The sequence below is a fragment of the Papaver somniferum genome, chromosome 10 (assembly GCF_003573695.1).
Source record: "Papaver somniferum cultivar HN1 chromosome 10, ASM357369v1, whole genome shotgun sequence".
NCBI lineage: Eukaryota > Viridiplantae > Streptophyta > Magnoliopsida > Ranunculales > Papaveraceae > Papaver > Papaver somniferum.
In genome coordinates, this window is record NC_039367.1 from 45,514,812 (window position 1) to 45,538,504 (window position 23,693).

Genomic DNA, 23,693 nt, shown 5'->3' on the forward strand with positions numbered 1-23,693 from the left:
ATAGCTTTGAAACAACGCAATCAATATTCACCATTAGATGAAAACCTGATTTAAGATTTAATCTAAGTTTGATTAAAACAAAAGTAATATCTATCCACCGTTAAATGGTCTTAGCTTGTTACACAGTAATGAAATATACCTTCATTTAGATATGGGTAACCGTACCTAAACGTCTGTATTGAGTTGGCTCAACAATAGTTAACCGAAGTTGGCTCAATAATAGATTTAATATACTTTTGTATTAACCGCATTCATCTAACACTTCTAGATAAAATGGTAATAAAATGAATCTAATTGTGTTACTCATAGAGTTGTTTAATTGTTTATATTCTCTTAGAAGTATACAAGACACAATTGAAACAAAATCGGATTTGATTCAAGAGATTCAATTCATGAACATTTAGCCATGGTTTGCAAAGATTGCATTCCTTAATTTATAAATGTATTTGTTAATGAGTACGAAATCATATTTAACCAATTTTAGAACTTAAACCAACTCAGTTTGCAAACAGGTATGCAAACTTAAGTTCCGGACTTTGGTCATGTCCGACAGTTCGCAAACTGGTATGCATATTGTCGTCCCAGACCTAACTCAGGTGAAACCATTCGCATACTGGTATGCAAACTTGGTTCCCGGACTTTAACAGTTAAAAACTTTCGCATACTGGTATGCAAACTTGGTTCCCAGACCTGAATCATACCACAAAAGTTTGCATACTGGTATGCATACTGTGCTATATCCAGACAATGGTTAATTGTTCTAAACTCCCGATTCAATCACTGAAACATCCTTAGAAGACGACAATAGCTGTCTCACACAAACTATTAGCTTATAAGTAATTTTTAAGTGATCGAATATTTAATACGAAATATTCTGAGTCTACATCAAATGACTGTCTCACACAAATCATGTAAGATGTTTCAAGGCAATTTTCACATGATCATCTTTTGACTTATAAATTGTCTACATCAAACTCGTCAAGAATAATGATGAACGTAGTTAAAGAAAAAAGCTTCCAACACGTATTTCGAGAAAGATATAATCGAGTTAAACTCAGCTCGAAATATCAAATGTGTATAATGTAAAAGTATATATAGCTATACGACTTAGTCTCATAAGGATATAGAATAGAATAGACTTCTGAGCGATAGATAAGTTTTAGTCTCCATATACCTTTTGTAGATGAAGTTCCTCCAATCTCTCCTCAGTAGATCTTGGTCTTCAATCGATGAACGCCGTGAAGTCTAAAGCTAAACTACACATTCTATCCTAATCCGAGACATATCTATAAGTAGACTAGAAATCAAGACTTATAGTTTTGATCACCTAAACTTGACAAACAAGCTTGAGATAGCAACGCTTGCGAGTTCGAACAAGCAGTGCTCTAACAATCTCCCCCTTTGTCAATTTTAATGACAAAACTATCAATACATATGGATTACAAAATAAATAAACTTTGTAGCTTCTCATCCAACATGCTTGATTTCCTTGGTTCTTCAACATTCCTTGAATTCTTCGTCACTCCAAGTACTCCAATGATTCTGAACGTGTTCAACTCAGCATCATTGTTGTTCAAGTTCCGTAGCCATAACAATAAGAAAACAGATGTTCTCAATTATTGTTATACAGTGTCATAGTATTATTACACATCATCGAAGTTCAACTTTATCACAACTTTGACAATAATACTACGATGATATGTATCACTCCCCCTTAGTCAATACTTCATCTCACAATGAAACCACTTCCCCTTACATAATGATTCGTAAACCATATGTATGTAGTGTGAACTACAAAATAATTCTCTCCATTTTTGTCAATATAAATTGGAAAAGGTACGAAAACTAGCGGGATCATAATGAAATTCTCAAAGAGATTATTCATGACTAAAAGAGAACATGTCGACTTGGTTTCGATGATTTCACATAGTCGAAAATTAGTGTATTCATCAAGGAGTTTATAAACATAGAAGATAACTCCTACAATATTCCACAACCGTACTCCCCACAAAGATTTGGCAATAAAGCACAAGTTCAAATAAGAACTCTCCCCCATAAAATGTTATTCCCGAAAGAAAAACAAGAGCGACCTTACTTTTACTAGAAAAGAAGGATTCCTTTGGACATTAACAAATCACATGAAACATGAATTTGTATCTTGAAAACTCGAATAAATTAACCACAAGAAGACCTTAATGATTAATTTAATCGAAAATGCTCAACATAGGAAAACTTACGGAGCCATAAAGTACTTTCACATAGAAGTAGATCAGGGAAAGATCAATACTGCGGAATATTCAAAAGTTCATTCTATCTTTTATCAATATTTGCATAATGACACAATAGACTTAACTTTTGACATATATGAGATAATCATAGTTCACAGACGTAAACACACATATCCCATAAAATTTTTGCAATATATAAAACCAATAAAGATTAATACTTCAAAATCATCTTCCAAATAACTAAGAATTTAAATAAATCTAAAACATTGCAAAATGAAAATTGTTGGCAATAGCTATGTGTAATCACAATATTTGCTATTCCAAACCCTAGTTATCCTTCTTAAAACACAAGAATAAATTCTCATAAGAAGTTTCCTAGGCATTAAGATTCTTGAAAAATTCTTTACCGTCCCAGAACTCCTTGTCGTCAACAGACATTGAAACATAAGGTTCGTGAAGAAAGGAGTCAATTCCAACAAACCTTCTTGACTGATGCCGAACCAGGTCCTTATGAATTTCAAGAGTTTCAAGAACAATAGCCTTTATTTGCAGCATCTCCATCCTTATTTCTTTCAGCTCTTCTAGAACACCAGAAAACTTCTGAGGATTTGAGGGGTTAGCCCTTCGTTTCTTCATATTATTAATTTTTCTCTTTAAAGTTGTAGAGGGATGAGATTTACCCTTTTCCTTCATGATTGATGGTTTAACAATCATATTAACATCCTTTCTATCAGAAAACATGATGCTTGTAGTTTTCGTTCAACTATGGGATTGTGAGAGAAATACACATAACTAGTTCCACAAGCAATCTTTTGATAATAAGAGTTTTCAGAGAAAGAAAAGAGGAATGTAAGATTACAGAACCTATATACAAAGTAGGAGTCACGTACGACCAACTCTTAACCCTAAAGAAGGTAGAATTGTTAATTTTAACCCTCTTTTAATAATCAAAAACAGGATAAACCTTTTCAATATCAATTATGAAAAGATCAACAGAATTCAAAAAAAAAAAAAAAAAAAGGAAAAATAAAAGGTTTTCTTTTCCTAAAACCCGATTGTCCATGAATCTTGTCTCTTTATAAATTCGGGCACATGAGACAAGATGCACCTTCAACACAATTAAGTTGTGTTGGGTGAACAATAATTTGTCCACCATACGATCCATGCAAGGAATTCTTAATACCCTTTTTCATAGATTGTTTAGACCTTGTTCTTTTCGGTAGAGGTCGATCTTTTTCTTTAGAAATTAACTTCTTCGGAGATGAGTGAGTTTACATACCTCAGATGAATTCGACTTCTGAACAAGTTTGAGCTTGTTTCCTAATCGATTTGCTCTCCGTTGAAGTCTGTTGACATATCTTATTTTATGTTTGTACTCAAAACACGTAGAGAGTTCATGACCCTTAAAAGTACAATAAGAACATGTCAATGTGTAGGACGGTTCAGACACCATAGCTGAGCATGCTGCTAAACAAATTAAGGTACCTGAAACATGTGAGTTAGAATTTTCAGTAGACAGGGAAAAATCCATTTCATCCTCCAAAGTGGTTGAAGAAGTTTCTTCAGGAAGAATATCAAGATTGATGTACGTATTGCTACAATTATCAAAATCATTTTTTTCACTAAGGAGTGCAACACTTGACTTTTCATCTTCATTTGAATCATAGTGATCAGACATTTCATCAAGAGTTGCAGCAAGACCTTTGTTCCTAGTGTATTTACTACGATTTTGACACTCCTTAGAAAAATGACCAAAACCTTTACACTTGAAGCACTGTGGCATATCCTCATCATCAGTATCGACGGTCTCCCTGTTTTTAGGAGGGGCACGGTCATGAGGTTTGACTGATGACCTGGTTTTATCTCTGATGAACCGTTTACTTCTCTTCAAAAGAAGATCTCTAAACTGTCTTGTGATTAGTGAGACTAAGTTGTCAAGATCTTCATCTGATGAATCAGTCTCAATAGGATCAACTACAGAGTTGACAACACTTTTACTTTTTTCAAGTAATTTAGTGTTCTTTTGTGCTTTGAAAGCAATATCCTTTCCAGATTTGGATGTATGCTCATGATCGAAGATCATTAACTTCCCAACAAGAGTATTTATGGAAAGTGTATCAAGGTTATTTTCTTCAACGATGGCATGTTTCTTAGAATCTTATCTAGCTGGTAACGATCTGAGAATTTTCATCACAATGTCCTTTTCAGGAATAGTCTTACCCAATGCAAAAGATGCATTAAAAATTTCAGACACTTTGTGATTAAACTCATCAAATGAATCTTCATCAGCCATACGAAGGTTTTCCCAATCATTATTTTCCTTTTCAGAGGTATTCCCTTCAAATACGGTATGTAAGATATCCCAAGCATCTGTAGACCGAGTGCACATAGTCATATGGTGCTGAAAATCTGGTGTAATGGCATGTATGATAACATTTAAGCCGTCAGAATTTTGCTTTGCAGCGAGAATCTCGTCAGTCTCATACCTACCAATATCCTTTGCAACAGTTACATCGTCTACTGTAACCATTGGAGGATTATAGCCATTAACAACATAAACCCATGATTGAAAATCACGTGCTTGAAGAAAGGAACGCATAACAATTTTCCACCATAAGTAATTCGACCAATCGAAGACTGGCGACACGTTTATAGAGATAGCGCTTCTGTCCATAGAGTCAGATTGCTACAAACACAGACTTATGAGGTTTTTAACGTGTTTGCCTACTCTGATACCAATTGAAAAGCGGGGTTCTAACAACCACACCCAATATTTCGTTCGGAAATCTTTATGGACTAACTCCAATATAATTCCAAGAGAATCAACTAGACAGTCAGACTCAATCAAGGAAATATATCCAAGAGTTATATCTCTGTTTCTCAACGTGATCAACAAATCAAACAGATAGGAATCCGTGAGCCTGATTATTATGAGAAACAACTTGAACGGTACCAAAGACCAATGTTCAAGTGTCAATCAATTTCAATCAACAACCAAAGGTTGTATTTACCAATTAATTGAACTACGCACAACCTGTGATATTTCAATTATATAAAAAAATATAATGCGGAAAAGAAATAACACAGACACCAGAAGTTTTGTTAACGAGGAAACTCCAAATGCAGAAAAACCCGGGACCTAGTCCAGATTTGAACACCACATTGTATTAATCCGCTACAGATACTAGCCTACTACAAGTTAACTTCAGACTGGAATATAGTTGAGCCCCAACCAAGTCTCACACCGATTAAGGTACATTCACGTTCCTTACTCTCTGAATCCCAGTATGACTCTACGCACTTGATTCCCTTAGATGATCTCACCCACAACTAAGAGTTGCTACGACCCAAAGGTGAAGACTTTATAAACAAATCTGTTCCCCACAAAAAAGTCTATTCTGATAGATAAACCCGTCTCCCACAGAAATACCTATGAAGTTTTATTCTGTCTTTTGATAAATCAAGGTGAACATGAACCAATTGATAATCCGGTCTTACATTCCCGAAGAACAACCTAGAAATATCAATCACCTCATAATAACTTAACTTTATGGTAATAGAACAAGTTATTGTGGAATTACAGAAGAATGATACGAAGATCTTTGTAATTACTTTTTATATCTTACCTATCGGAGATAAATCTCGGGCAAATCTTAGAGAAGATAGTACTCAATACGATAGAATAAGTAAGATCAGAACACACAACTACAGATTAAAAAATTTGGGTCTGTCTTCATAATCCCAATGAAGTCTTTAAGTCGTTAACCTATAATGGTTTTAGGAAAAATTTAGGTTAAAGGAGAATCGACTCTAGTCGCAACTAGTATCACACATGAGATGTGGGGATTAGGTTTTCCAGTTGCTAGAGTTCTCTCTTATATAGTCTTCAAATCAGGGTTTGATAGCTTTGAAACAAGGAAAATTTGTTATTTGGTCCTAAGCCCATATAGTTATTTATAGTAGGGTCCAACCAGAATTTTGTTTTATCTGGAGGTCCAAAATTAATTAAAACATGGAAATGGACATAATACCCTCGACTACCAAACGTGTGTGTCTACATGCTCATTATATCGAGTACATATTTGCTACACTATTTACAAATTCGAGTACATATCTGCTATACTGCTTACATAATTTGAGTACATATCTACTACAGTGCTTACATAATTTGAGTACATATCTGCTACACTGCTTGCAGGTTAAATTTCATTATTTGCATAAGTTCATCACTTACTTTAGTTGCTTTTTACAATATAATTCAGCAGTACATATATGATGTACTTAAAGAAACGGGTTACAATGAAATGTTTCACTACATATATGTAAAAATTCATATACTAAAAAAACAGGATCTCTCTAGTGCTTCACTCCCATTGGACCACTTCCTCCCAAAGCACCAACACTCTTAACAGTAGACATATTGAACCTGTAAATGTGACCAAAATGTAACAATTAAAACACAACAACAATCCATATATGAATAACAGATAAAAATGAATAGTACAAGTAATATGACAAACATCAAAATTAATATTACCTAACGATGGTTCAATTTTATTTCATTATTCCATATATGCACTGCCAAAATCATAAGAATTAACTTACTAAAATTTATGTATAAAACAGATTCAAAAAGCAGTTTTTCAGTATTCAATATATGTACTGTTAATTCACTATATAAAACAACTCCATGACAAAAAATAACAGAATCGATAGAATCTTATTTCAGTATCGCATATATGTATTTATGGATGAAACAACAACAAGTGATAAAACTAAGAATAAAACATAATCAAAAGCAGTTCGTATAAGTATGCCACATATGTACTGCTGATTCATGAACTAAAAAACAACTGCATGCAATGAATCTATCAAAAAACCAGAATCAAGATAATCTTATTTCAGTATCGAAGATATGTACTTATGGATCAAACAACAACAAGTGATAAAACTAAGAATAAAATAGAATCAAAAGTAGTTTGTATTATATGCAACATATGTAATGATGGATAATACCCATGAAACAACAATAAGTATGATTTTGAGAAAATAAAGAACGAAAATAATAAGAAAATCAAATTGAGAGTTCAAATAAGCTAAAACCATCATAATCGAACCAAAAAATCGAATAATTACGACCAAGATTCATAAAAAACAGTACGTCATATACGTATAGATGTTTAATACACAAGCAAAAACTGAAACCAAACATATAGAAGCATAGTAAACACAGAAAAATCAGTACGTCATATACGTACTGATGGTTAATACACAAAACCAAACTGAAAACAAACCCAAAGCCAACAAAATGAAACTAAAATACCAGATCTACAAACGAAACGAACGTAAAACATGATTTTATAACTAGATCTGGACTATTTACATCAAAAACCACCAGTACATCATATACTATTGATGATTAATACATAAAAGCAAACTAAAAACAAACCAAAGACCAACAAAATGGAATTAAAACATCAGATCTACTAATGAAATGAACATAAAACATGACTATCTATCTAGATCTGAAGTATTTTTACCAAAATTGAAATAAAAAATTAACGAATCGATCATGAAGATCGTAAACACAAAAAACTGAATTCAATTCCTCTTTTCGGAACCCTAAAATCTGAAATTTGAATTTTTCTCCATGAAATCAAGATATTTGGATCTCAGATTAAGATAGAATCAAGAAAAAACTTAAAACAAAGATCAATATAGGTAAATCAACTTACGAAATACCTCAGAAGATATTCATAGCCGGAGCTCTTCACCAAAGAACAGATGAGAAAATGAAGAAGATAAAGAATAGATCGAGAAAATGAAGAAAAATGGATTTGGTTACTGCTTTTATATACTTGAGGGAATTTTCGGTATTTAAAAATACGTCCTCATATGTTCCACACGTGTACAGGACCAGGGGATAAAATTTTGGGTCCAATTTTGTTGTTTTCTTTTTATTATGGATCTCCAGTTACTGGGCTTTAGTGGGTGGACCTGCCACTAATTAAGACCACTATAATAGTACCTATTGGTAATTCCTACTTGAAACAAAGCAATCAATATTCACCGTGAGATGAAAACCTGATTTAATATTCAAGCTAGGTTTGTTTAAAACCAAATCAATATCTCTCCACCGTTAGATAGTCTTAGCTTGTTACACACAAATGAAAAATACCTTCATTTAGATATGGTTAACCATACCTAAACGTGTATATTGAGTTGGCTCAACAATAGTTAACCGAAGTTAGCCATATAAACACTTTTGTATTAACCACATTCATCTAAAACTTCTAGATCAAATGATAACCAAATGAATCTAATTGTGTTACTCATAGAGTTGTTCAATTTTTTATATTCTCATAGAAGTATACAAGACACAATTGAAACAAAATCGGATTTGATTCAAGATAATATATTCATGAACATTTAGCCATGGTTTGCAAAGATTGCATTCCTTAATTTATAAATATATTTTTTCATGAGTATGAAATCATATTTAACCAATTTTAGAACTTAAACCAACTCAGTTTGCAAAAGGGTACGCAAACTTAAGTTCCGGACTTTGGTCATGTCCGACAGTTCGCAATCCGGTATGCATACTGTCGTCCCGGACCTAACTCAGGTGAACCCATTCGCATACTGGTATGCAAACTTGGTTCCCAGACGTTAATAGTTAAAACCGTTCGCATACTGGTATGCAAACTTGGTTCCCAAACCTGAATCATACCACAACAGTTTGCATACTGGTATGCATACTGTGCTATATCCAGACAATGGTTAATTGTTCTAAACTCCCATTTCAATCATTGAAACATCCTTAGAAGACGACAATAACTGTCTCACACAAACTATTAGCTTATAAGTAATTTTCAAGTGATCGAATGATTAATACGAAACATTTCGAGTCTACATCAAATGACTGTCTCACACAAATCATGTATGATGTTTCAAGGCAATTTTCACATGATCATCTTTTGACTTATTATTTGGTTTCCAACTAAACTCGTCAAGAATAATGATGAACGTAGTTAAAGGAAAAAGCTTCCAACACATATTTCGAGAAAGATATAAGCGAGTTAAACTCAGCTCGAAATATCAAATATGTATAATATAAAAGTCTATATAGCTATACGACTTAGTTTCATTATGAGATTGAATAGAATAGACTTCTGAGTGACAGATAAGTTTTAGTCTCCACATACCTTTTGTTGATGAAGTTCCTCCAGCTCTCCTCAGTAGATCTTCGTCTTCAATCGATGAACGTCGTGACGTCTAAAGCTCAACTACACATTCTAATCCGAGACATAGCTATAAATAGACTAGAAATCAAGACTTATAGTTTTGATCACCTAAACTTGACAAACAAGCTTGAGATAGCAACGCTTGCGAGTTCGACCGAGTAGTGCTCTAACGCATGTTTTAAATACCAGCAATCAAAGTATATCTTTTGGAAAATATTATTAGTTAATGTGCTAGACTAATAATAGAAGTTTTCTAAGAGAGTTTCCGGAAATATAGTTTGGTAATTAATTGGAATTATGTGCACAAACCTTGATCAGCTGGGATCCAACTAGAATCGTGGTAATCTTTGATAGACTTGATTGACTAGTTGCGTGAAATCAACATCACCTTATAATTTTTCTTTGGGATCTACATTGATTGATTACAAATCTAGAGTTTGGTTATTTTCGTAATCAAACTTTGGGTTGATCTAACCAGGCAAAGAAGTTTATTAGTTTAAACGGAAGAGCCTTTGTCAACAACTCAAACAATATCATTTTAGCAGAGATTGATTAGAGTGGTTACCAAACAGATTCTTCCTTTGTTGTTTAGAATATGATCCATATGACTTGCTATTCACGTGCGTGAATCTAGAATTCGAAGGCTCAGGGATACCGAGGAAACTAAGTAGCTAGGGGTAGTCTACGTGGTCTCAACTATACGAAGTTGGTATTTGATTTTGTATAGCGGCTTAATTCTGAGAGAATTCAAAATTGGACTAAGTCCCGAGGTTTTTCTGCATTTGCGGTTTTCTCTGTTGTGTCATTTAATTTTTTTTTCCGCATTATAATTGTTATTATTATTAAGTAAATTACACACGTACGTTAATCCGAATTACTTCACTTTGATCATAATAGTCAATCGGTTATTATCATAACTATTGTCAAGTAAATATCTTGTTGTCGTATTGTTTCGACCTCGTCCATAAACAATCACACAAGGTATATGACTTAGTTGTATTGTATCGACTCTGTCCATAAACGATCATTTAAGAAACCAGACTTATAGGTTGATATTTAAATGATTGCGATGTATTTGGGTACCCTCGTCTTTTCAAGTTTAATCATGATGCACACACATAAGTGTTTAAGTGATCAATGAAGTATTAGAAGTGTTTAAGAGAGTTCTAGCAATGCTAAACATATTAAAAATAAGTCTTTGAGCATTTGTTAAAATATAAACTGGTACAGTTAGTAGGACGGTTCGTGAACCACATGGCTTGTTCTAAGTCAGGATGCAACGGTTCGTGAACCGGGTTAGCCAACCTTACTAGACTACCAAACTCAGTTGACAACGGTTCGTGAACCAGGTTCACCAAATGCTATCATATTATAAAAACTTTGAAAATTCAGTTCACCAAGGTTCGTGAACTGTTCCCAACTGAACTTGCGGTTTGCGAACTGGTTCTCCAACCTTCCTGTATTTCTGAAACTCAGATATCTATGGTTTGCGAACTGGTTCGCCAACCTACCCTGAGTAGAAATATCAGTAAGTTCAATATTTGTTTCTTATGATGTTTGAAACATTACCAAGTGATAAAATCATTTGTGTCGGCAATTTTCAATTGATCCAAAAATTTATTCATAGAACTAATATTGTTAAGGACCGGTGAACATCTCTGCTAAATCATATTTCGATATTTTTCACAAGACAAGCTTGACTCAAAACTTCTTCTTTGTAAATCTACAAGAAGTCATATGACATAGTCTCAATAGATAGAATAGAGAGATAGTGAGTATAATAGAATAGTTCAGTCTTCACATACCTGACACAAAAGTTTTCCAAATGTCTTCGTCGATCTTCAGTCTTCAAGGGTGATGTCTGATACTCAACTACAAATTCTAACCTAGTCTGAGACTTGACTTAGTAGATTAGAAATCAAGATATAGTTTTGATCAACTAATATTGATAACAAGCTTGAGATAACAAAACTTGTGGGGTTCAACCGAGAAATGCTCTAACAGTAACTGCTATCACTACAACTAACAATTATTTTTCATAGACGAAGAGACCAAAATCTTGAGGACACAATGACTTATTGTAGAATGAAATAACTCTCCCTTCTTGCATAAGCACAAAACTAACTCCTCTAGAACAAGATCAGTTTCACCCACAAACGTCTTAGAGGATTCAGAAATAACTAAGACAAGTGATGAACAACAAAAAGTTTGAGTTTTTCAAAAGCTTCAATTACTGTAGGTGACCGTTGGAGAATATTTTTATTTAAGAGACCAGTGAATGTTTACTTATAGTACTATATCCTTTGACAAACTTTCTAAAATGTCTAGTGAGGCCAAGTAAACCTCTGAGCAGCTTGATATAGTTCGTACATGCCGAATATCTTGTTAGGGTCAGATGCAAATCCTTCAGATGTAAAAATGTGGCCAAGGTACTCTAGTGAAGGTTGTGGAAAGCAAACACCTTAAGAATTTATCATAAAACTGATGTTGTCTCGACAAGGACATAACCAAAGTCAAATGCTCAACATGAGCTGAAATTTTAGAATTATATAGAAAAATCTCATCAAAGAAAACAAACACAAACTGTCTAAGGTAGTCAGAAGAAACTGGATGCATGAGTGATTGGATTGTGGCAGGTGTATTGTGTCAAATGGCATGACCTTGAATTCATAATGACCGTGATAATTTTTAAAAGAAGTTTTTTGGGATATCAGGTTCACACAATCTTATTTTATGATAATCGGACTTGAAGTCTATTATGGAAGGAAAAAAATTAACAACCATGAAGTTTATCTAAAAGTTCATCAATCACAACAATTGGAAATTTACCTTTGATGGTGAGTTTATTTGGCTTTCTATAACCAACACAGAACCTTCAAGTGTTGTATTTTTTCTTGGCAAGAATAATTGGAGAAGTAAATGGGCTATGACTATCTTGAATAATCCCAGAGGTCATTACTTCTTTCACCAATGATTTATGTATATGGCCTTAAATTGACAGGCTGGGCATTTGGCTCTAAAGGTATTATGTGGTTTATGATTCTTTCAGGTGGAAATTGAGCTGGAGATGAAAAAAATTTGCAAATTCTTGGAGAAGTGTTTGTATGGGTTGGGAAACTAGGGCTGTTATAGATTCAACATAAATAGCAAAGAATTGTCCCATCAAACCATGAGATTTTTTTTAACTGCTTTCCCATTTATCAACATTTAATGATGGTTTAGAAGTAACACCTTTAAGTGTAAGTGGAGTACCTTGGTTCTTGAGTGATATGCATAGTTTGGCTAAGTTGAATATGACATCATCTAAATTTCTTAGCCAATCAGCTCCAAGGACCATGTCATAGCCCCCTAGTAAAAGTAAACGCAAGTCTGCTTCAAATTGTTGACCATGCATCTGCGATTTGAGTTGTTTACATATACCAGTGCTGGTGATTCTGGCACCCATTAGCTAAAGTGTCCAATACGTGTATTGTAGGGTGCACCTCACAAGCCAATTTCGTATTAAGCTCAACATCAAGGAAGATATTTGTACTACCTTTATCCACCAAAATAGTGATTGTTTTCTTTTTGAGTACCTCGGGATATGATTGGTATTTCCACTAACACTGCTAGTGAGAGCATGAAGTGAAATTTTCATGTTAGTTTTAACTAATATATGTCTCCTCTGAAGTAATAACTACCCCTGAATCTTCTGTTCTTGTCAGTTCTTCTTCAGCTACTACCATAGAGAGTTGTTGAGTCTTACAACAATGTACATGTATAAATTTCTCATCACAGTTGTAGCAAAGACCTTTTGCACGTCTATGGTTTTATTGTTCTTGATTGAGGCCTTTAATAGGTGGAGCATAAATTGATTTGGTTTGTGGTGTGAGAGTGGTAATAGAAGGATTTGTCCTGAAGGAAGCAGTTGTAGTTGTTAGTTGAGGAGATCTAGTACAAGGTGAAGAAAATTTGTTGAAGTAAGAAGAGGTTGTTGGTTGTTTAGTGATATATTATTGGCTTTGATGGTAGGTTTTGAAAAGAGAGGGCGTTTTCTTGCAACCTAGATAGAAATTAAGCTTTAGAATGTGTGGTGGGTTTGTGCATCTGAACAGAACTGCGAAGTTCATCTTTTAATCCACCGACGTAACTCAGTATGAAATATCCTTCAGAGAGAGATGAGTTTTTATTGATCATTAAGGCCTTCAACAGTTTAACTGTTCAAAATAATCCTTCACGGTAGTGATTTCGCTATTGGCTAGATCTTCAAAATCATAACAAATACTTTCGGAAAAAAAAAAACCATGAATTGGCTTTACCTTCCAAGGACATAGAAGCAAACTCCACCTTTTGTTGGTCCTCCATGTTATGGATCTGAAAGAATCTTTCACATTTTTAACTCAGTTGCGAGGATTTTCACCACTAAGTTTTGGAAATATCTATTTTTTGGGGTTTGAGGTGAGTAGTTGAGGTACTTCTAGATGTGGAAGAGGAGGAAGGTTGAAACATGTTTCCTGAAGAAGGAATATGTATGTGGTGAGAAGTAGGTGTAGGGTCATGGTTAGATCTGGATAAGATTTTAATCAGTGCATCCAACTTTGTATTTATTATTGTTGCTGAGGAAGTAAGCTTTGTGATTAGTACTGATGTCTATCATCTTCATTCCATGCGATCAAGCTTCAGCAGTACGAGTAGCATGCAACTTCACGGGTGAGTACTCAATGAGATCTTTGAGTGAAGTCTCAAATCTTTAATTGTTGTGTTCACATCTCGAATGGAAGGACCTCCATTCATTGCCAAGAACTTCTGAATGATACCAATTGTTGTGGTTATAGATGGAGGATATACAAAGATAATGAAGCAACTCTAATTCTATTTCATTTAGTTCTTGTTAAGACTTACAATCCTAATCTTCAAGCTTTATAAAGAGATGAGATCTAACTGAAACCTAATACTCATCCCTGCCCTATACATGGCTGCAGTAGCATCTACAGACTTAAATGCCTAGACAAAATTAGCTCCCACGTTGAACGGTGAGGAAACCCTCGCTTTCTATTGGTCGAAATATGTCTTTTTTGAGTTTTGTGAAACGAGCGTTTTGGTGAGGACACTTGGCAACGTATAATTGGTTTAAAAATTTCTTAACTTAAGGTGTTTGGTATTTTATGGAAATCCAAATTCGATTTGGAAGTCGAATACCTACCGTATTAGAACTCTTTTTACCAAGAAAAAAACCCCATATATTTCACATGTATTTTATGCGAGAATAAAAGGAAGAAATAAATATATGCGAAAATAAAAAGGAAAAATTTAATAAAATCCGCACATATTCCCTTTCTTTTCTCCACTATTTAATGTATTCGCCTCGCCACGCCAAATAAAAAATACATCGCCACGGGGCGGGCTACATCAAATCAAAAATACACACCAAGTCAAAAGAAAAAGAAATGCCTGATGCGTAGCACGGGCACGAATCTAGTTCTTTCTTAATAACGATTAAAATAACTTAACAATGATTTATTAACCCTAACTAACTTTAATTGTTTCTTCTCCATATTTGGTTTTGATAGGGGCGAGCACAACAGGTATATAACAAACTCACTCCAAGAGAGCATGATAGCGCCAAATACATGAGGGAGCATGAGAAAAAACTAGACAACGAAGAAACAAGTGTGTGGCTGATTCTCCCGTTTTGCAACTGACCATTGACCAAAAGACTACCTTCTTTAGTTTACATGAGAGAGCATGTAGCGCCAAATACATGAAAAAACTAGACAACAAAGAAACAAGTGTGTGGCTGATTCTCCCGTTTTGCAACTGACCATTGACCAAAAGACTACCTTCTTTAGAGTGAGGAACTCATTTGCTATACAACAATGATACCGTGAGTAAATCCCGTGAGAATTACCGAGTGAGAGAGAGGGAATGGGCCCACTTCACCCATTTCCTATCCAAATGCATGAGTCATCCCATCTCACCGTTCATTCCCTCTCACGGGATTATTCCTCGTGTAAATGGGCATCAACGTAGCATCGTCCTTTGCTATATAGTTGATCTTCATCATAAGTTAAAACGAGGAACTCATTTGCATGAGATAGGGTCTTCCATACGCAGATGCCCGTCCATCCAAGGTGAGCTTGACATGCATTAGAAGTAAAAAAGAACAAAGAAAAAATGTTTGTCCGCTTTGTTAGATGTTACGTGCTAAAGACTAAGAATGGCATTCTTGGGCGCTCCGCCTAGTTTCCAAAAGGCCAGGAAGAAAGAATCAAATACGTAATTAATAAATGCTATTACAAATGAGGTCGATTTTAAAATTTGATTAGACAACACTATTACTTAACTAGCTCATGTAGTTTTCACAATCAAAAAATTATACTACTTGCTTTAATCCAAGTAAGAAAAGTTTAGAATCACTGCAGTGCAGGCGCGATCCGGATATGTATCTTATGTTTGATATCTGTAGGATCTAGGGCAACCTGGGTTTTGATTTCACAAAATTGGTTAATTAACCCAATAACGATAATTTCTGGATGAAAAAGACATGTAAAATTTGATATTGTTTAAATGGACGAGAATGTAAAAATATTCAGGATGTAAACAGTTTCATCCTACCCATTTTCAAATACTTATTCTTATTTTTAATTTACATTAGGATGCATCCAGTTTCATCCTCACTTTTTTTAAAGTTTAAGACAGGATGAATCCAGCTTCATTCTTGCTATTTTTTTTGTGTCAATTTCACCCATACTAATTTTTACTCGTTCATTTGAACCATGTTTCAAAAACATTTGGTCAAATGACCCATTTTCCGTTTTGATTTTTATTTTATCTTATTGTCATGTACCTGAGTACGATGACAAGGGGTGAATAGATTTGAGGATAAACTTCTCTTGGTTCTCACGAATCAAGCCTCACTGGTTCATGAAGAACACAACATAAGAACAAAGTTCTGTTTGGATTAATAATTTCATAACCCTAACTATTACAGAACTTGAGCTTATAAAGCTCGATTCTACTCAATAGGTTCAACGGCTACGATGCCACCGGATGGTTAAATCTAAACCACTCTTTATAATTGATAAAGACACCCCCTCCTAAACTAAAGGCTACCAACTATAGAACTAATACTAAATACAAATAAGTAAATGATAAGGGCACATCCAGGTACATGACATTCCACTCCCTTTGAAAACATCCTTGTCCTCGAGGATGAGAGTTAAGTGAAGCACCAAAATTTGAAGAGTCAGCGCCTGGTTGAGGAGATGGTAGTTTTCGCACACTCCAATACACACGAGAAGCCTAATACCCTCAACACCATTAAGAAACCACGTGAGGCCCATAAGGTTCATATACCAAGCCCATCTGTCAACTTCCCTCCTGGTACAAAACCAAACCGATGTGAAGTGAACTCCAACATTAGCCACATGAGTGCTCATCATTATCCTCAAGTATTCTGACCACCTGACTCTTAACAATCGACAACAACTAGCTAGCAAATATAAACCCTTAATGATCTTGTTCTTCCTGTCCATTCCGTTGTGCCTTGGTAACTCAGAATTGCAATCATCAAGCATAATTATACTTTTAAATATTTGAACATTGTTGACAGCTTTCCACCGATTGACTTTGCTAACGAGTTCAAGAATACTTTTGAGCTCCTCCTTTGCTGATTGGCGTGGTGACAACTACAGTTCCTTCTCTGTCACGTGTAGCATTACTAACTTGCTTCCCTTTACTAGCGCCACATTCACTTGTTTGCAGTCAGCTTTTCCTAAGAAAATGTGAACTTCCAAGCTAATTACTACCGCTTTCGCATTACAAATCTTTGTATACGCTGTACTGTTCCGGATATTATTTGTCAATATGTTTGCTTGCATTATTTCATGACTTCTTCCTTCGTCTCTTGCTGGACTGCAGCTCGGAAATGGCACACCCAGGTCTTGCCACTTAGAGCATTGCTGGAGTTTAAATGCCTTGAATGTTGGACCCACCGCTTCCATGACGATCTGAATAAGAATCTTGACCAGCAAGTCCGTGATTATCACTTCCCTAACAAGAAACTTTGCCCATCTGAAGTCTTCATTTCCTATATATACCAAACTCAGCACAATGTAAATGTTAAATGCACAGCTATCACGCTTTGTTGGAGAGCACCACAAACCCCGTACGCCTGAATATTTGAAACCCATACACCAGAAACTCCAAGTGCAGCCCTAATACTATAACCTTGTTTACTCCCTGCAACTACTACAATTTTCTTATGAACTTCATTTTCGCCTAACAGATTTGTCCCGCAGTACCCTGTTGTATCAAGCCACATAACTGAGATAAAACTCAAATCAATTCAACAAACATTTCCCGCACTCCATAAATTTGTTAAACACAATTTGAATTTCCACCTTGAGTACTCAAAGTCTCAAACCACATCCGTACGTTTAGAATCTGGATTGGAGCCAATCTGAATTTCCATCTCAAAAACTCTACCCGTACCAACTCGTATAGAATCGTAATTACCACGAGCTAGGCCTGAATACCAACTGTATTCGACCCATGTGAAATCACAGTGATCAAGAGTGGGATTTCCATCATCCTTATAAGAATGGCTGAACTAAACAAGCATAGTAATTTTGCAGAGGTGCTTGAGAATCGTATACCAGAAACTCCAACTGGGTTAAAGTTACCACTCATTTGACGCGTGAGAATAGCTATCAGTTGCTGAAAAACTTCAGAGTCAGACGACCATTTGGTCCCATAATACCAGTTAAGGCTAAATGATGTAAATCGAATAAAAATCCAACCAACATTTGTTACACTCCACCAACCGGTTGAAGGCAATTTAAATTTCCACCTCAGGTATCCGACCAATAGCCTCACATGTAGGATTTGAATTACCATGAGCACGAGTTGGAAAGTAAGTAATGGAGAGTGCTGAAAAGTATCAATTCTTGCAAGATATAAACGAGTGCTAACATTTGTGCGAACCGAGAATATAAGCACTGAAAACTTTCGAAACTTTTTCAAAAGAATCTGGTGCACATCACCGTCTTGTCTATCAATTAAAAACTTGAATAGTTTCACCTAAAAAAACCTTGCGGAAGTATGCAAGAGTAAATTTTCTTCCCTTCTATTCAAACCTCGCGGTGGAATACAACAAGGATATGCAAGAGCACTAGATGAATTCGAGACTCTAATCAGTTGGCAAGATAAGTCATCTGCTGGTATGTGAACTCCCTCACTATCGACGACAAAATGCAGGCACAAAAAATGAACTGCAATCATCTCAAACAACTCGCATGCTATCTGTAAGAAAAGAATTTCTGCTCCCTTCCTACCAAGCACTAGTGCCTTCCTAATGCTCACCACTCTAACCAACAAAAGAAGCAAAAATCTTCAATGTAGCAATCATCTTATTACTCACACCATTTGAAGCAATTATAAACACAAATAAAATCCAGGTCTTCACCGACAATTCTACTTGAGACCCATGTTCCAAAACAAGCTCATAAACAAGTTCCTCTTTGCCATCACCCATTAGAATTGATCTAACAAAAACTAGCTCATAAGATGTAATTGTGTCAACACCAAATCTATAAGTGACAGCAACAGAAAAACACCCTTTAAAAACATCCAACACCCTGCCACGATCATATATCCAGCGAGCAGAATTCATAATCATGAAGAGATATTCATCTATTAGTAACTTGTTAGTTGTTACGCTTCTTACCTTTTTAACTTGCACGAGAAAATTATCTTTGTCACTGCCCAAATTACAGGCAGCTACACTCTCAGGAATTTTAACAAACAACTTCCTATTACCACTAATTTCAGCCTTATTTACACACAGAAGAACAGGTAAATCCAAAAATCGAAAGTCAGACTGACAACCAAGCCTTGTAATTAGCTCAAAAACCAAATTCCCATAGAACCTATCAAGTAAAATCAACGCATGAAGAATAATATCATAAGAAGTACCAAAACAGAATTCACCAACAAAATCAGAAAACTCATTCAAAATTTCAAGTTTCTTCCCACGATCAAATATCGTTTGACTAAAATCAAAGAGAAGAGGTAAACAATTTTACCCATCAGCTTGTTGTGACTAATGACCAGCTCCTTCAAGCTATGGAGTTTCTCACAGCTACCCTCAGTACCCCTAACTTCTTTAGGTTGAAAATTCACATCATCAGACAAATCTTCCTCCTCATAGAAGAAAAACGAAGGGATGAGCAATTCGAAATCGAGACAATCATCTTCTTCTTCTTCTGATGGAATTGAAGAGCTCTGAGTGAAATTCCTTACTGAATCTGCATCAGTAGGGGCTGATTCTGTGTTGTCGGTGATATATGTCTTCATCATCTTCAATTGTTTAACCACCGATTGAAGTAATTCAAGACTTTCAGCCGAATTCTCAGCACATAGCCTACGCTCCATCGCTAGGATATCCTTTATTTCTCTTGAAAAAAAAATCATCCATGCAGTTACCTGCTTAGGAGGTCGAATAAATTCACCCTCCAACTTCTCTGATACTGCAACTTGAAATCTTCCCAAGCTATAAATCTTCTGTGATAATAATTCAATTTCAGTGAATTCCATTGGATAAGATTCGTCCATATATGCAACCTCCATTGAAGAAAATAGCAGAATCGAACGGCTCTAGATACCAATTGTCATGTACCTGAGTACAATGACAAGGGGGGATAGATTTGAGGATAAACCTCTCTTGATTCTCACGAATCAATCCTCTCTGGTTCACGAAGAACACAGCCTAAGAACAAAGTTCTATTTGGATTAATAATTTCATAACCCTAACTATTACAAAACTTGAGCTTATAAAGCTCGAATCTACTCAATAGATTCAACGGCTACGATGCCACCGGATGGTTACATCTAAACCACTCTTTAAAATTGATAAAGACACTCCCTCCTAAACTAAAGGCTATCAACTATAGAACTAATACTAAATACAAGTAAGTAAATGATAAGGGCACACCCAGGTACATGACACTTATCTATGCGGGGTGTATGCTATCTATTATCCGAGGACGAGAGTCAAAGTGGATCGAAGGTAATTTAAATAAAATCAACATAATTAGTTGTTGCGCCCGTGCGTTGCACGGCCCTTGATGTATTGCAGAAAAAAGTATGTACTTGTGTTGGTAATATTTTTGGACCATATTTTTTAGGATTCAAAATTTAAGAAAAATAGGCAATAAAAATAGTAAAATGATAATATTAAAAGTAGTATCAAACTGATATAATCATAGAAAAAGAACTTGTTCTATAATCATAGAATTAATGCCTGCGGACTTGAGTCCAAACTGATATACTTATTGCAACAACTTTCCTCAAGCCCAACTTAGCACTCAACATCTCATTTACATACCAAACTGATATGGTCATTTGAAGTTGCAAAAGAAAGGAATCTAAACCCTTTCATGTTGTTAGTATGATGCTAATGTAGAGCTAATGTATCCAAACTGATATGGTCATTTGAAGTTGCAAAAGAAAGGAATCTAAACCCTTTCATATTGTTTGTATGATGCTAATGTAGAGCTAATAGTTCGTGTTGTTTTCCATCTGTGGGAATCGAACCCACATCCTCGGGGCAGAATGCCACACGCTCTACCAATTGAGCTAAGACAACAAATGATGGTACGAGGAAGTGATGTACATTACACGAAATATGAGAACCCTGATCTAATTTATCAAAACTCATGTTTCTTTGGTATAACCAAACCGACCAACCACTACTATCATAAGAAAATATGGTGCTAACACTATAGTCGAGAAACATAAGCATATGAATACGTACCCCTACCTCTAAATTTTTTGGAAAGAGATTCCATACTTATCAACGTTAGCAATGCCAATCCCATACTTGCTCACTTCACGCTTTAGTCATTGAAGGGGGTTTTTTCAGCACAAACCATGAGATCATCATCAATTTCTGTCATTTAATCTCAACAATGTAGTCAAGAAAACAAAACCACATTGTAAATCCTTCAAGAGACTTAAGTAACCTCAAAATTAACGCACTAAATCACAATAAGCAACATCAAATAAGTAAAAGTTTTGTTCTTTTTGGACAGGAATATGAATGCTTACAAAGTGCATTATACACAACATCATTAATCAAATTCACTATTTTTGTAGATTAGGTGACATCCATAGGTAATGCTGGTTTCTAAAGGCGAAGTCTTAATTTCCAATTTCTTTCGTCCAAAACCATCATATACCGAGCAAATTATATAAATGTACGAAAGCTCTAACCTTATCAGACAGAACAATATACTTAAGAAAGAAATTAATTGGATTTTTTCGGGTAAACATTTTAAAAATAAGTGACTGCAGTTACCTATCAAATGTGTGAGTGAAAAAAAAATATACACGGTGGCAGTAATAGCAACCCACTGTAGAATTGGCGTTCCAAAAGAATTTAGCACTGGCTAGCAAGATTGTTTGCTTCTAACCTAATATGAAATTTATCATATTAGAATTTAGAGTTTCAGCTGCAATTAGATTAGTTTTCATGGCCCCAAGAGTTCTCCTAACGATACACCAGCCAAAAGAGAAAGATATATGGCCTGAAGCATGAGAGATAACTAAGATAAGTGATAAGTGAAATGCCAAAGCAAGGTCAAGCGGAACGTACCACCAAAGATGTTATCATGGAGAAACCAACTCCAAGCCGCTCTTCATTTGATTTGCAGTACCCTTTTATATAAAAAGCAAGATGATACAGAAGAAGGGAGATAACAATTATAAATAGTTTAAAATTAGAAAGCTACTGCCATTCCATTTGGTGTTGACTTACCCATGGAAGACTGAATGCCAAAGGAGACATAAAAATGATACGATGGATATAATTTTTGCATATTCATCAAAGCAACATACCACTGATTTCTCAGTTTAGTTTGATCTCATCAGGTCTTACGTACTTTTAGCTTTTATTCTTACGTGTTTTTATCTTATTTTATAATCACCTTTATATTTTTGCATTTGGTTGTTGTGTTCTAAACTTACATTTACTTCAACACGAAATAAAGGAAAAATATAAATCGAAAAACAAAAATGGCTATCATAAAACAAAGAATAAAGAATGGCAAAACAACAATGGCCATAAGAGGTTCGAGTGAACCTTTATTGTTTAATTACTATGTTCCATTGGCACTACAGGAGTATTGCTGAACTGTGATACGGTTGCCACGTTGTCATTTTTCTCGCTCCTCTGTACCCATCATGACACCTTCTCTAATTCTCTTTATACTTCATCAACAACAAAAACGATGCTAACATGCACCAATATCACCAAACAAAAGCACAATAATCAAGTTCATTAAAATCCACGTAGTCAAACGTAACTATTGGATTATTTAACATCAAGCCTAACTCAGCTTAGTGTCGCTTACATATTGAACTTGAACTACAGATGAAAAATTAATTGTACCTTAGTCACCAGTCATAGGTGAATCCTCTTCCTAATTTCCGACTGTTCAGTATGTTTTTTTTTAAGAACAAATAATCATTGAACCCTAATTTAAGTTCGATTGCAGAACAAATTGAATGAATAATTATTAAAGCAAAAGTGTTAGGGTTCATTGGTTTATGAATAGAAAAGATTGGATGTAGTTATTTACCCTTTTCACAAATACTGAATCCGCAAAACAAAAGCAAACTAAATAATTAGAACAAAAAAAAAACAGAGAAGCAACATTCTCTTTGCTGATAAAAAAAACACACATTCTACTGTTTCTTGTAGAGACGCCAACAAAAATAAAATCAAAAAGGCTAATTGGAATTAAATCAAAATTTCATAAGAACAGATTGAATAGAATAATCATTGAACCCTAATTTAAGTCCGATTGCAGAAAAAATTGAATGAATAATTATTGAAACAAAAGTGTTAGGGTTCATTGGTTTATGAATAGAAAAGATTGGATGTAGTTATTTACCCTTTTCACAAATACTATATCTGCAAAACAAAACCAAACTAAATAATTAGAACAAAAAAAACAGAGAAGCAACATTCTCTTTGCTGATAAAAAACACACACATTCTATTGTTTCTTGTAGAGACGCCAAAAAAAAAGTAAAATCAAAAAGGCTAATTGGAATTAAATCAAAATTTCATAAGAACAGATTGAATAGAAGATACCAAAGAGGAATTACAATTCAAAACCAAACAAAATAAACAGATTATTTGCTTAACAAATCAATAGAATCCAAAAACACCAAAACAC